The sequence below is a fragment of the Heteronotia binoei genome, chromosome 7 (assembly GCF_032191835.1).
Source record: "Heteronotia binoei isolate CCM8104 ecotype False Entrance Well chromosome 7, APGP_CSIRO_Hbin_v1, whole genome shotgun sequence".
NCBI classification, from domain to species: Eukaryota; Metazoa; Chordata; class Lepidosauria; order Squamata; family Gekkonidae; genus Heteronotia; species Heteronotia binoei.
In genome coordinates this window covers 108,614,913-108,629,300 of record NC_083229.1, presented here as the reverse complement: position 1 = coordinate 108,629,300, position 14,388 = coordinate 108,614,913, and the positions used below count along the sequence as shown (strand labels likewise).

Here is a 14,388-nt window from a genome sequence, read left to right as displayed (position 1 = left end):
ATGCAAATCAGGTGCAGAATGAGTATATTAAAATGATGATTTAAAAGTACTTCAAAGGCTAATTGAAAGCTGATTAATCTAGATTTTTGTTTCATGTCTTTCCCCTTTGTACACTGAAAGTTATGGCGACTTCCCGTAATCAATGCTTCAGGAATATATATTTTAGAACCTGCTTCTCTTTGCTAATTTCTCAGTTCAAAAAGAATCTATATATTATATGCCTAACTCCAAAATTGATGTGCATTCTTAAATCTTCCTCAGTTTTGCACATTACTTTTGTAGTCAAAATGCAACAAGACATTACTTTTTTATTTCGGTACCTTTACATAGGAATATTAATAAGGACTCTAATGTGGGTCTCAGAGAACTGGTCCTCAGCTTAAAATGGAAAAAAAACCTATGTTGGATTCTTTTTTTGACACACGTTTCAAAAGCCATTAAAATGGTTATACCAGCTGGTAATCAGGTTCTAATTGAACTTCAAAATTTGATTTGAGTGAGAATAGTAGGTAATGTTAACCATGGTTAGCATTAGTGTAGATGTGATTCCAAAACAAGAAATGAAAGAAGACAAAGTATGGGAGGAGAAAGTTCACAAATGAGGGACCAATCTTAAGCTCTTAACCATAGCAACAAGACCAGCAGGATCAACCGGAATAGGGTTGCCAGATCCCCGCTGGCCTCCGGAGATGGATGGGGGCACAGTTGCCGGATGGAGAACAGGAGCCTTAGTGGGATACAATGCCACAGAGTTTGCCCTCAAAATCATCCATTTTTCTCAAGGAAATTGATCTCTGTAGATTGGAGATGAGCTGGAATTCCAAGAGATCCCCAGGCCGCAGTTGGAGGAAGGCATCTCTAAGTTAGAAGTACTTCATAAAATAGCAGATACTTGCAACCAGAAATGCAGAAAATTTCAAAATGCCAAAAGGTACCGGGAAGTTATTCAACCACCCCTGGACTTTGCTGAGAAAAACCTTCTCATTTCTCTTTTCCACAGTTCACTGAGACACCTCTAATTTTGTTCCAGATACATGCCACTTAGTGGTGAGTATGTCTGATAGGTAACCTTGAAAGAAAATCATGCTGTCTACAGAGAAAATCAACAGAATTAAATTAACATTCTATCTTTTAATTTTCTTGTTAACAAATACTCTAAAGATGTATTATATCCAGGACTTTATTTGGTAGAAAAAAGCCCAGCAGGAACTCATTTGCATATTAGGTCACACCCCTGACAAAAAGCCAGCTGGAACTGAATTCCTGTGCGTTTCTGCTCAGAAAAGCCCTGACTGTATCAATATTCTGTAAGAACTTTTTAGGCTAAATACAGGAAGACACTATCAGTTTCTGAATGAGAAAGAAGCATATATCAGTATGATATTCTATCTAAATCAATCAATTCCATAAAAAGATAAAGAAGGAAGACAAAACAAGTGATACTTAAATAAAACTGGAGTTCCTCCATTTGAAATTGGTAAAACAAAGCAAACTTACCTACAGATAGGGCTGCCAGTACTGGAAAGGAAAAAAAAAACATGATTTTTTTTGGGGGGGGGAGGGGGCTGAAGCCTGGAGAGGGCAGGGTTTGGGGAGAGGTGGGACCTCAGCAGGGTATAGTGCCATAGAGGCCACCTGATATCCAGAAAGACACCCCTGTACTGATTCCCAAGCCATGCACCCCTGGAATGTGATATTGCAATGTAACCCTAGAATATTAATATGACACAGCAATGCCCATTTGAATTGGAATGGTCTTTCCTGCACATAAGGGAGGAAAATCCAGTTCCTTCTAGGCCCCAGGCAGGCTGGAATGATGTCCAGTCTGGTTCACAGGCTGGACAGACATGGTGGCCAATGCTGAATGGCTAAGGAGCATCCATCTTTCTGCTCTTGGAAATGAAGAATTCCAGGCCCAGAGAGGGACACGTAGTGGGCAGAGCTGTAAAAGTTCCTTCACTTCTTTTGGCAACCTTTTAAGTCCTGTTATCAAAACATAAAAAATAAGGGTTACCAGGACTCCTGCAACGCAAATAAATGGCTTGTGTGTGTGTGTATATATATATATATGTTCTGTTATTCTTCAGGACAAGACAGCAGAACACAAAGGCTAAAGGTTAAGTGGACATCTTGTTGTGAATGTGTGGTATACCCTTAAACTGGTCTCACATTTCTGCCAGAGAATCTGACTTTTAACAAGATTTCTATTTTTCTTTAATTACTGCTAAAGCTATCAAAGTCAACCATAAAGTCAACTGATATATGCCATAAAAAGTCATTTGGCCAGTGTAATTAAAATTCCTCTATTGGTGGTATGGATCTATGACACAATGATCTCTGATTGGATATTCCACATATGACACTCTGAGTGTCTGGTGTGACACTCTGCTTCCTCACTGGGTAATTGAATCGCTTGATGTGACGTAATTTACCCTAGAAAACAGGCAATCCCACCTGTCAGGATTGGGAATTCCTCCATCCTCTCCTCCCTCCATCCCTTCCTGCCCTCACCCCCTGCCCTTCTCAAGAGAAATCTCCCTCCAGAGGCCTTGCATTTCCTCTGACTGAGCCTACTCTGCAAGATCTAGGTATTGTATCATCTCTCCCCCCCATCCATACTTATTCAGTTAACCACTGTATACCTCTTGTATGCTTGAAATTGTTTGATTGGGATGCAACTTTTTGAAAACCTATACCTATAATAAAATCCATTATTAACCAAAGGATTTTCAGTGGTCTATCTCCATAAACATTGACAGAGATCCTTGCTCACCTCACCTCTCGTAGACTCACCATTTTGAGCTAAGAAATATTAATATTCCCCAATAAAAGGTTAATAAAAGCAGCCATTTTCTCCAAATGTTGTTTGCCTGGAGATAAATTGCAATAACAGAAGATCTCCAGGTGCCCCCCCCAGAAGCTGGCAACCTTGCCTAGAAGAAGAAGATATTGGATTTATATCCCGCCCTCCACTCCGAAGAGTCTCAGAGCGGCTCACAATCTCCTTTACCTTCCTCCCCCACAACAGACACCCTGTGAGGTGGGTGAGGCTGGAGAGGACTCTCACAGCAGCTGCCCTTTCAAGGACAACCTCTGCCAGAGCTATGGCTGACCCAAGGCCATGCTAGCAGGTGCAAGTGGAGGAGTGGGGAATCAAACCCGGTTCTCCCAGATAAGAGTCCGCACACTTAACCACTACACCAAACTGGCTCTCCTGCCTACAGATGATATTATGATTGTTGCTGAAACATGATTGTTATGATGCTGAAAAATACTGAAACATGCCAGTGCACTATGTACTTAAAGAATTAAACTGCTGTAGGTCAGAATAGTCCTCTCAGCACTTCAACTAAACCAGCAGTAGACAATTATTCACCTTTTAACGTAGCGGAAACTGAAACTAAGATGGCTGGTGGTTAATTTCTAAAACAAAACATTGTATTTGTCACAGAACTGCAGAAACAAAGCAGAGGGGAGTTCAAAGTCCAACTAATCGAATTCCCCACAGATTCCCCAATTCCATGCCAGCCATTCCTCACGGAAGCTCATCTAACTTGAGATTAAAAACGGAGATTCTGTACTACTTCTCTGGTTAGCTTGGTCCATTGGCCAGCCCAACATTTATAGCTAGAAAGGTTGTCTATCTGTCGATTCAGATGTAGCTTAAACTGGCATGCATCTTCTCACAGTCAGGGATGCATTTTGCGCTCCCCTGATATTAGATGGTATTAGGGAACCCTACATGTGGGAAAGCTTCATGTGAGCATAGGTGCTGAGTTCTTCTCAAATGCAAAATGTTTTGATGAGCGGAAACAAAAATATGCTGGGTGAAATTAGGAAATGAAATGCCAATGCCAAAGAAAATATTCTGTATTGAATAGAAATTTCTGTCTTTAAATGGTCCTACATGCTGGTTCACAAACTACATGTGACCATAAATGGGTGGCTTTCATTCACTGCACCATTTCTTTCTACACACTGGGAAGACACAGGAGGGAAGACGGAATGGCATAGTCTGATCCCATCGTATCTCAGAAGCTAAGCAAGGTTGGGAAGGGAGGAAGACTCTGCAGAGGAAGGCAATGGCACACCATCTCTGCTTATCTCAGCCCCACCCAGCTCACAGGGTGTTTGTTGTGGGGGGAGAAGATATAGGAGATTGTAAGCCACTCTGAGTCTCTGATTCAGAGAGAAGGGCAGGGTATAAATCTGCAGTCTTCTTCTCCTCCTCCTCCTCCTCATTTGGCTTGCAAGCCCTTTGCTGGGGTTGCCTTAAGTTGTCTGCGACCTGAAGGCATTCTGTATGTGATGTCATTGTGCTCCATTTTACTGGCTTGCCACATGGTGGGGGCGGCAGGGAAAAGGCTCGGCATAATGAAGTCAAAACAGTGCTGTCTGTAACTGTTGGAAGAGACGTAGGCCGGTGGTATTCACAGGAACATGCAGTTTGGGCCTGAGAATCATATATTTCCTGGAAACCTGAAGTAGCCTTCCAGAGTGAATTACTTCAGCTCTGTTTCAACTAAGGCTACTCGGCAAAGGCAGAGGATAAATGAATCCCCAAAGCGCTGCAAAACTTTCACAGTAAAAATGTAAATGGATTATCTCCCCTATTAATATCTCACTAAACAGCAACACTTTAGAAGCAATCATTTATCAGTGGCTCACAACATAAAAGCTAAATGAAATTTTCACCATGAATCATTGGGTGGCTCTAAGATTTGTGTAGAAAAGGGGCTGGGTCTAACTTAAGAGTTCTCCAACAAGGAAATAAAATATTTAGACCAGCTTGAAAGCAACAGCTTTCACATGTCGTGTTCAACATCGACAGTGTTTTCACTCCAGAATCAATTTATAAGTACTATATTCTAGCCACTGGATAGTAAATTCTAATAATAATTCTAAGGAACAACGAGGAAGTAGGTGCCCAATAAGTTTTCAATAATATACAGGACCAGCATGTGGGAGTAGGCGGGGTAGGCGGCTGCCTAGGGCGCTACCTTTCCTGGGAGCACCACCAAGCATCCCTTTACTCCCCCTTGCCCATGCAGAGCGCTCCTCCAAGGCAGCCTGGGAGGCAGGATCGGAGGGGCACTGTGCAGCGTACTACGCTCTTCGGAGACTTCCTGTTTTAGTGCTGTCTGGCCGCTTTTGGCCTCTGAAGAGCATAGTACAGGGGGAAAGTGGTGGCGCAGCAGCACTCTTATCACCCCCTACTCACCAGTCTGCATGATGACATCACTTCTGGTGATGTCATCATACCGCGTGCGCTCTTTATGTGCATGCGATAAGTTCCATAAAGAGAGCTTGCAGGGGAGAGGGGGCACGGCACAGGGGTCTGCCTCAAGCAGCAGAACTCCTAGCGCAGGGGCTGATAATATAGACAGTGAGAGTCAGTGTGGTGTGACGGCTAAGATATTGGACTAGTGCTGGGGAGACCTGAGTTTAAAATCTGACACCGTCATTTATTTAATTTCTAGTCCACCCTATCCTGAGAGCGGGCTCAGGGCAGATTACACCAAACTGAAACAATAACAATAAGCAATACAATTAGAAGTAAATTAAACAGTTAAAACAATAAAATTACTCCCAGTCATTTACTATAGTGGATGAACATGGCTCAGATGAGCTCTCTCTCCCATCCTAATTTTTCTCATAGGTTTGTTGTGAGGATAAAGTTGAGATGGAAGAACCATGTATGCTGGTCTAAGCTCCTTGGAGGAAGGAAAGGACAAAAATACAGTCAGATGGATAAAAACACGTACTTATCTTGTGATCTAGTCTACATAACACAATTTTTTCTTAATCTGCACCAAGCTAAGAAGTCCATAAAAAAACTGTATTAGAATATTATGGCCTCTTATCCTCTTACATCTGTTCAACTGTCTAGTGAAAAGTACGCTGCACTACATCACTACATAGCCAAAGTACGGTTGGGGTTATCACATATGCTGTTCCATTTGAAACACTGGTTTATCCCACCTAAGATTTGTTTTTGTTTGTAAAACAGGATTTTAAATTGGGGACATGACAGCGAGTGGAACTGTTTGTTGAACTACTACCCAAGCTTCCTTGGCAAACTTTCCCTCAGCTCTCAGTCTCTGTTCAAACTGCTCTCAACTAATGCTGAATTCAGACTGCGATCAGTTGAAAGATGACTTGGTCAGCACTAAACTCTTTTTCTATCAGGGCTACTCTCAGATGGCCTTAGTACAGGAATCTGACTGAATCTCCTCAGCATCCAGCTCTCTCAAGACTTTTTTTTTTTTGCTCAGCTGATGCCATCCAATCAGATTGCTTAGAGCAGCCTGTCACTCAAGGCTCTCTGGCTCTGTGAAGAATTAACCCTTCACAGTCCTTTAGTTATCGGTCCAGTACTTCAAAGCCTCTTAAAAAGTGGAGTCCATCACACCAGTCTTGCCTTAGGGACAAAATCCTGACAGGCAGGCAACTGAACTGAGATACTTCATGGGGTGCCACAGGAAGCAAAGCATCCTCCACCATGGTGGCTAAACCAACATGCCTTGCTATAAATGCCCCCTGTCATTAGGCTCCTAGCATGTTGCCATGGGTTGCTTTTTATGAAGCATGCATTTGAAGTGATACTGGAGAGCCCACCAAGGGCAGGATGAGACTCGGCGCTTGAGTAATTCCAACTTCTAATCACTTTGATCTATGCAGGAAAGCAGCCACAACACAGAAAGAGGCTGCATGCCTGGCCCAGCATGGCTGTGTTTAAGATCTATTTCTCCATCCTGCCAAGCTCTGGAGAGCAGCATTTTAAAAGAGGACCCGCTGCTCTGGTTCTGATATGCAAAATTCCATTATCCCCCCGCTAAAATAATAATTACCTATTATCTGAGGAAATTAGGGTTGCATTAATATCTTGTTATGCCAGGTGATATTTAGCTGATACTTCTGCTTAATGAACAGAAAAAATCTTGGTATCTCTATCATGAATATGCTAGTCGTGAAGCAGTAGGATTAATCAGTCTGCAATAAATATAGTGTGCGTCAGTCCTTGAACAATGTGAACATTACTTGAGCACAGGCCTCAGATTCAGCAGAAGCTCACAGGAGTGCAGCTCCTGAATTTTTCTGACAGCTCCCCCTCCCCGCCTACCTCGTCCATTGAATAATAGGTGCAGCTGTATAACAATCCCTGGATTAGGAGAGCGGGCAGCCAACCAGTCACCAGGGGTTTTGCCACATCCCCAGGAGCCCTCATTAACCCCTGGAGAAACTCATGCCACCCCTTCTCCACTTCTTATGTGATTTTGTGTGGTGGGTGGCTTGCTGGCCTTTTGACTGGGGGGATGGCCCAGGAGAGCCCCAGGCGAGTGAGGCCTGCTTGGGCAGGTTGGATCTCTAGCCAGCCCAAGCAGGCTTTGCTTGCCCAGGGCTCTACTTTCTTGCATCGGGTTGCTTTTGGCTGGGGTGGTGGTGGCATATGCTAATGAATTATGCTAATGAGCGCCGCCACCTATTTTTCTACAAACACATGGCTATGAATGGAAGAAATTCTTATTACATTGTGATATTAGGGTTGCCGAGTCCAATTCAATAAATAGCTGGGGAATTCAATTCAATAAATATCTTTGGGGTGGGGCCAGGAGACTTTGGGGCTGGAGCCAGAAGCAAGGTTGTGACAAGCATAACTGAATTCCAAAGGGAGTTCTGGTCATCACATTTAAAGGGACCACAAACCTTTTAAATGCCTTCCATCCATTGGAAATGATGGAGAAGGGCACCCTCTTTGGGGGCTCATACCGCTGGACCCCCTGGTCCAATCTTTTTGAAACCCGGAGGGCGTTTTGAGGGGCATGGGATGCTATGCTAAAAATCTGGTGCCTCTATCTCAAAAGACAGCCCCCCCCCCACCGAGCCCCAGATACCTGCAGATCAATTCTCCATTATACCCTATGGGGATTGGTCTCTATAGGGAATAATGGAGAGCCCAGCAGACATCCCCCGTCCCCCCCTCACTTTCTGATAATTCTGAAGCGAGGGGAGGGCCTCCAAACTGGGGGAATCCCTGCCCCCACCTGGGGATTAATTACAAAACCCCCCAACAAACTGTGATGTAAATAGGTTATCATACTTTTTATATGATTACTTATTGATATACATACTTTTAAAATATAAAACTATTCAGAAGTGGAAAAAACCTAATCTTCCTACTATGGATGAATGGTTTGCGAAAGTCAGGGAGCTTATTGTGCAAGATAAATTGTCCACACAGCTTTTAATCATGGAAACACCGAACTATAAGAATAACTTTATTGAAAAATGGTTTCCATATCTTGAATATGTGAACTCAATTGCCTCTGTAGAAGAAATATTGCCTCCTGAATTGTTGAACTTTATTGTTCTGTAATTGATTGATCTATGCTTCTTTTTTGTAAAACCAAACTTTGATATAACTTTTGTATAAGCGTTATTTAAGTTCTTGTTTGTAACATTTTTTTAACAATAAAATTGAAATTTAAAATATATATATATATATATATATATATATATATATATATATATATATATATATATATATATATATATATATATATATATATATATATATAAAACTACTTTTAGATTGACAAATGTCTTCGGTACAAAAATCCACAACAACAACCATAAAAGACATTTAAACCAATTTCGACAGAGCCCATAGTGATTTTTAAGTGGTACAACATACAAGCTGGCTTACTCCTTTATCGTATACAACACAAGACAAGGACTTTTATAATACTGATGAAGTGTAATACGAAACGCGTTTATTGTAACTAGTTACTTGTATGTTGTACCACTTAAAAATCACTACGGGCTCTGTTGAAATTGGTTTAAATGTCTTTTATGGTTGTTATTGCGGATTTTTGTATCTAAGACGTTTGTCAATCTAAAAGTTGTTTTATATTTTAAAAGTATGTATATCAATAAGTAATTATATTAAAAAGTATGGTAGCCTATTTATATCACAGTTTGTTGTTTGTTTTTTGTAATTTATCTCCACTGTGATCCCATTGTTGATTATTGCTTCTCCCACCTGGGGATTGGCAACCCTATGTGATATCCACCGATGAAACCAATACACTTGTATTTTAGCTTTAACCAGATCACAATTTCTTGCTCTTTTCAAACAATTACACTCTGAAAGACATAGCTACCCTAGACTGGCATATCAGGATGGAAATGTGGGAATACAACTGAAAAAAAAGGGGGGGGATCTGCCTTTTTGGAGCTTACAGCAAAAGAGCAGTAAATATGGGAGAACACAGAAAGAGAATTAATGATTATTACCCCTGAGCTGCTCCCAGACCTTTCCCTACACTTTAGTGCACCCTGGAGGACTCCAAAGCTGTGACTGGACTAGCCAAAGACCCTTAGCCTAGCAAACATTCTCATCATAGCGGAATAGCTGTTTAGCTGCATTCATCCTGCTGCCCAGAGTTGCTTCTCAACAAGCTATTCTTAATCTGCAAAAAAGTATGACTGTAGCACGTTGTTCTGTTCTATTAGATAGATCCAAGCGGGCAGCCGTGTTGGTCTGAAGCAGTTGAACAAAGCAGGAGTCAAGCGTACCTTTAAGACCAACCAATTTTTATTTAGAACGTAAGCACACGAAAGCTTACGTTCTAAATAAAAATTGGTTGGTCTTAAAGGTACGCTTGACTCCTGCTTTGTTCTATTCTATTCTGCATGATCTATTGTGCATGCTCAGAAACCTGTTTAATATCATAAGCCAGAGAAGAACTTGTTGGGAAAATTCAGTACAACGACAGCCAAGAATTCTGAGCTGGACAGATCTGCACGCCAAGCCAAATAATTAGACACCGCGGTGACACCATTAGGGGTAATTGCTACATGAGGGTCTTTTGAGCACAGTCCACGGGGCACCAGTAAGGTGCAGTCTAGCTCCAGGATGGTGTTCTCTGAAAGTGCCAGCAATTTTGATAGATATTATGATCAACCTTTTGCTATAAAATTTCAAAAATTCTCTCTCACACATAGTTTTAATACAAAATTCTAGGTCAAGTGAAAAGGATTAAAATAGAAAGGAGGGCAAATAGTAAAAAATATCTTTAGGTATCAACATTTTGTCACTTCTCAAGAGTTGTAACTGCTCAAACGACTCGGGTGTAGTGAATTTTGTGTTGCTGACCTAGAGAAGCAGAAACAGTCAGGCACAGAGATAAGACTCTCGGGGACTTGTTTGGTGTGTCCCACTCTGAGAATGGCAGTTCCACCACTGTCAGGGAGCATCAGTGTCAAGGGGAAACAGGGTACTGGGCTGAAGAAAGGTGAGATGTTCCCTTAGAAGGGACCCCTTCTGCAGTTGGTAAACAGGTATCCTTTCACACCAAGGAACTATCCCTGGGCAGGAAGGAAGAGGGGCTCAGTAGTTGGTGAGTCGATCCTTAGGCATGTAGACAGATGGGTTGCAAGCCCACTTAGTGACTGCATGGTGACTCGCCTGCCTGTTGCAAAGATAGCAGACATTATGCATGGTCTAGATTGGCTGGTAGACAGTGCCAGGGAGATGCCACTGGTCATAGTACATGTTGGCACCAATGATGTGGGGAAATATAGTTATGTGATCCTGGAGGAGAAATTAGGCTGCTAGGCAGGAGACTCAAGGCCAGGACCTCAAGGGTAGCCTTCTTAGAAGTGCTGCCTGTTCCACATGCAGGGCCTGCTAGACAGATGCTAATTAGGAGTCTCAATGTATGGATGAGTTGATGGTGTAGGGGAAAAGGGTTTAAGGTTTCTTAGGTACTGGAATTTTTTTTGAAATGAAGAGGACCTTACTTGTCCCACGAAGGAACCAGGCTACCGGTGCTTAAAATCAAAAAGGTGGCAGAGCAGATGCTATACTAAATCCTGGAGAAAAGACAACAGGAGATGAAATGTCTCTGCTTCAGGATGGTTCATCTCAAAGAAATGAAGGGACAGCTGTTACTGTCCCAGAGGAAAATGGATTAGGATTCCAGGGGTGGAATTCTAGCAGGAGTTCCTTTGCATATTAGGCCACACACCCCTGATGTAGCCAATCCTCCAAGAGCTTGCAAGGGTTTTTTTTGTAAGCTCTTGGAAGATTGGCTACTTCAGAGGTGTGTAGCCTAATATGCAAAGGAGCTCCTGCTAGAATTCCACCCCTGCTTGCCACTAAGAGGGTGACAAACAATACTGACTGTCTGGCAAGGTCTAGACTAGAGGCTACAGGAGGAAGGTTGCATTGTGGGGTAAAATGGGGGAGCTGGAATGCTTAGTGTCAAAGCCTTCCATCCTTCCAAGTTTGGCAAAATGAGTACCCAGCTTGCTGGGGGGAAAGTATGGATGACTGGGGAAGGCAATGGCAAACCACCCCATAAAAAGTCTGCCATGAAAATGTTGTGATGTGATGTCACCCCAGAATCAGAAACAACTGGTGCTTGCACAAGGGACTACCTTTACCTTTTTTTAAAATGGAGGGGAAAAAACCAGGCTTTCTGGTCACGCATGTTCTTAGGCTCTTTACATGGATTCCACATAGCATATCTAGGCAGGGGTTGAGTTTGCCACTGTGATCCCACTCCTCTACCCCCATGCATGTTTGTTATCCTTCTTAGAGTATCTGGAAAGGGCTACAGTTTGTGTTCAATATATAATCCATGCTACAACGACCTTCCTAAAACAAAGGGAGAAACAGCACAGAATCAAATTTATGTTTTGACACACTTAAAAATAAACATTTTACTCAAGCTATGTCATCCTCCAACTTTAGTTTCTATTTAGAGTCTCTGCAGGTTGACAAGGTGTTTGAACACACAGATTGCTCTTTATCATTTGCTTCTTTTTGCCATTCTGCTCACCAGTCTGATTAAGTAAGCGCTGTCACAGCCCTGGAGTCTTTGATATCATAATTTGGGAACATCACTGGAGTCCCTTTGATTTGATGTCACCTGTTCTGTAGCATTGCAGGATAGAATGATGCAGACTGGGAGATCAAGTCTAATTGGAAGTATTTTAAGAATTTATTTTTTTTTACTGTATGCACAAATATATGTTCTTCTATCACATGCCTATCAGAGGGAGTCTTTGCTAACAAAAAATATCTCAGTTTTCTGATCCAGAGTCCAAACTTTATACAAGCAGTTTGTTTGTACTATTTTTAAAACTAATAGAGTCCACAATGACAATTCCCCACTGATTTTAATGAGAAAACTTTATGCACGTGCTTAGCCATCTAACTGAAATCAGTGGGGATTAGAAATGCTCAATTTTAGCTACATCAGGCCCTGTTTGAATATTTATTTATTTAAAACATTTCTATGCCATTTTTCTACCCAAATACAGTCCCCAAGGTGACAACCATCAAGACATTTCAACATTAAAACAATATTTGAAATAAAGTTAATGCCAGCAACTTGAATTGGGCTTGGAAGCAAATTGGCAGCCAATGTTGATGGGAAAAGACTGGCGTGATAGGTCCCTATGACTCCAGTCAACATTCTTGTCACAGCATTCTATACCAATTTTAGCTTCTGACCAGTCTCCAAGGACATCTAACCTAGATGTTAATAGGGAATGCACCATAATGGCAAGATCTATCCCCTCCCCAAGGATCATAGCTAATTCACCAGCTGAAGCTGGTCAAAGATACCTCTGACCACCACTACTACCACCTGTTTACCCAACAGGAAGCCTAGCTCCAGAAGCACCCCAAGCTACAAACCTGCTCCTTTAAGGGAAGTGCAACCCCATCCAGAACAGGAGATACCCCATTTCCTGGGTTTTACCTTTGCCCCACCAGGAGCTCACCCATTTTGTCAGGATTATGTTTCAGTTTGTTAGTCCTCATCCATTCTAAAAGTGCCCCCAAGCACATTTTCATGATTTCTGCAATCTGCTAGAAGTGCAAGATAGAGCTGAGCATCATCCACATATTGATGGCACTGGCATCTCAGCCCAGATCTCTGCGTGACCTCTCCCAGTAGCTTTATGTAGACACATGGGGGACAAGACAGAACCTTGCAGAACCCTGTAGGCCAGAAGCCAAGTGTTATGGGCCTACCTGTCAACACCTCCTTGGATGAGGAAGAGATGGAGGAAGCTGGTCCCAGCCCTTAGCTGCTACAGAAAGACCCACCAGACTTGGTAGAGACTCATCAGATGAAGACAGAGTAGTCAGTGTGCTATGCCCTCAGGCCTGCAGTCCAGGATCAGCAGTTCCCTAAACGCTACGCTCTGAAAGTTACCTACAAGGTAGTACCAAAAACACTTCAGTCTCAACCCTGAAAGGTGATCCAAGAGGATACCATGACTGATAGTATTACAAGCTGCTGAGAGGTCCAGGAGAATTAGCACAGCTGCATTTTCATTGTCCATCTCTTAGGTGCATGTCATCCACCAGGGTGATTAAGGCTACTTCTGTTCCGTAGCCAGGCCTGAAACCAGACTGGAACGGATCCAAATGATCTACTTCATTCAGGAATTCCAAAAGTTGCCCAGCCACCACTCATTCAATCACTCCGCTCAAGGCTGGTACATTTGAGACTGAACCTATTTGATGTTCGACTTGGTCATCTTCAGATCTGAACTAGGCCCTGATCTATGTACACACATCATTGTTAACCAGTGCCCAGTCAGGCCAGGAGTACCTGGTATGTTAACACTGCACACATCAATGAGGATAACCTAGTTTCAAGGATGTGTCAAACATGTGTTTCATCACATGGTTTATCAGGGGTCTCCAACAAGTAGCTCGGTCAACAGCTGCTGCAGAGTAGTTGTTGCTTGCAACAGAAGACCCAAGAAATGACAATGAAAAACATCTGCTCTGGGCTTTTAAAATAATGTTATGGGATTTTTCTCTGTGCTGCTTCATTTCCGGTGCTCCTCTGAGTCCTTATCCTGTTCCCGTGACAGAACAAAACTGTGTCAAAAAACTGGGCATAGGCAAAGTAGCTCAGATATTCTTGATTACCTAGAAGTAGCTCTCATTAAAAGAAAGAGTTGGCCAACTTAGTTAAAATCAACGTTAATGTCCAACATTAACGGGTGATCTTCCTAGGGACTGTAACAAATTATACTAAGTGCCTGTGACTCAAGGACTGCATAAATACTCATTGGCACAAGGAGATTACTTGTTGAGTAGGACAATTTGAGGAGCTGGCAGCCCATCCGGTTTTGAAAATAATCCTTTGCAGCTTCTGAATGTTTTATTCTTAACCTTCAGAGAATATCTTCTACTACCAATTGTCACTTACAATGTGGAAGATTTAATGAGGTTTGCTGACGTTTAGTGTTACTGGAATCTGACAACTGTTAAGCTGCCACAAGCAATCATTTAAATAGGATGATAAATGAAAATGGCAGTTTATATTATCTCATCACTTGCTCTAGAGGAAA

At 42.3% G+C, this 14,388-nt stretch overlaps 1 protein-coding gene across 1 annotated transcript in view; it reads right to left on the bottom strand.

Moving 5' to 3' along the window:
* FARS2 (phenylalanyl-tRNA synthetase 2, mitochondrial) overlaps positions 1 to 14,388 on the bottom strand; it is a 324,061-nt gene that overhangs the window by 50,520 nt on the left and 259,153 nt on the right. The window lies entirely within an intron of this gene.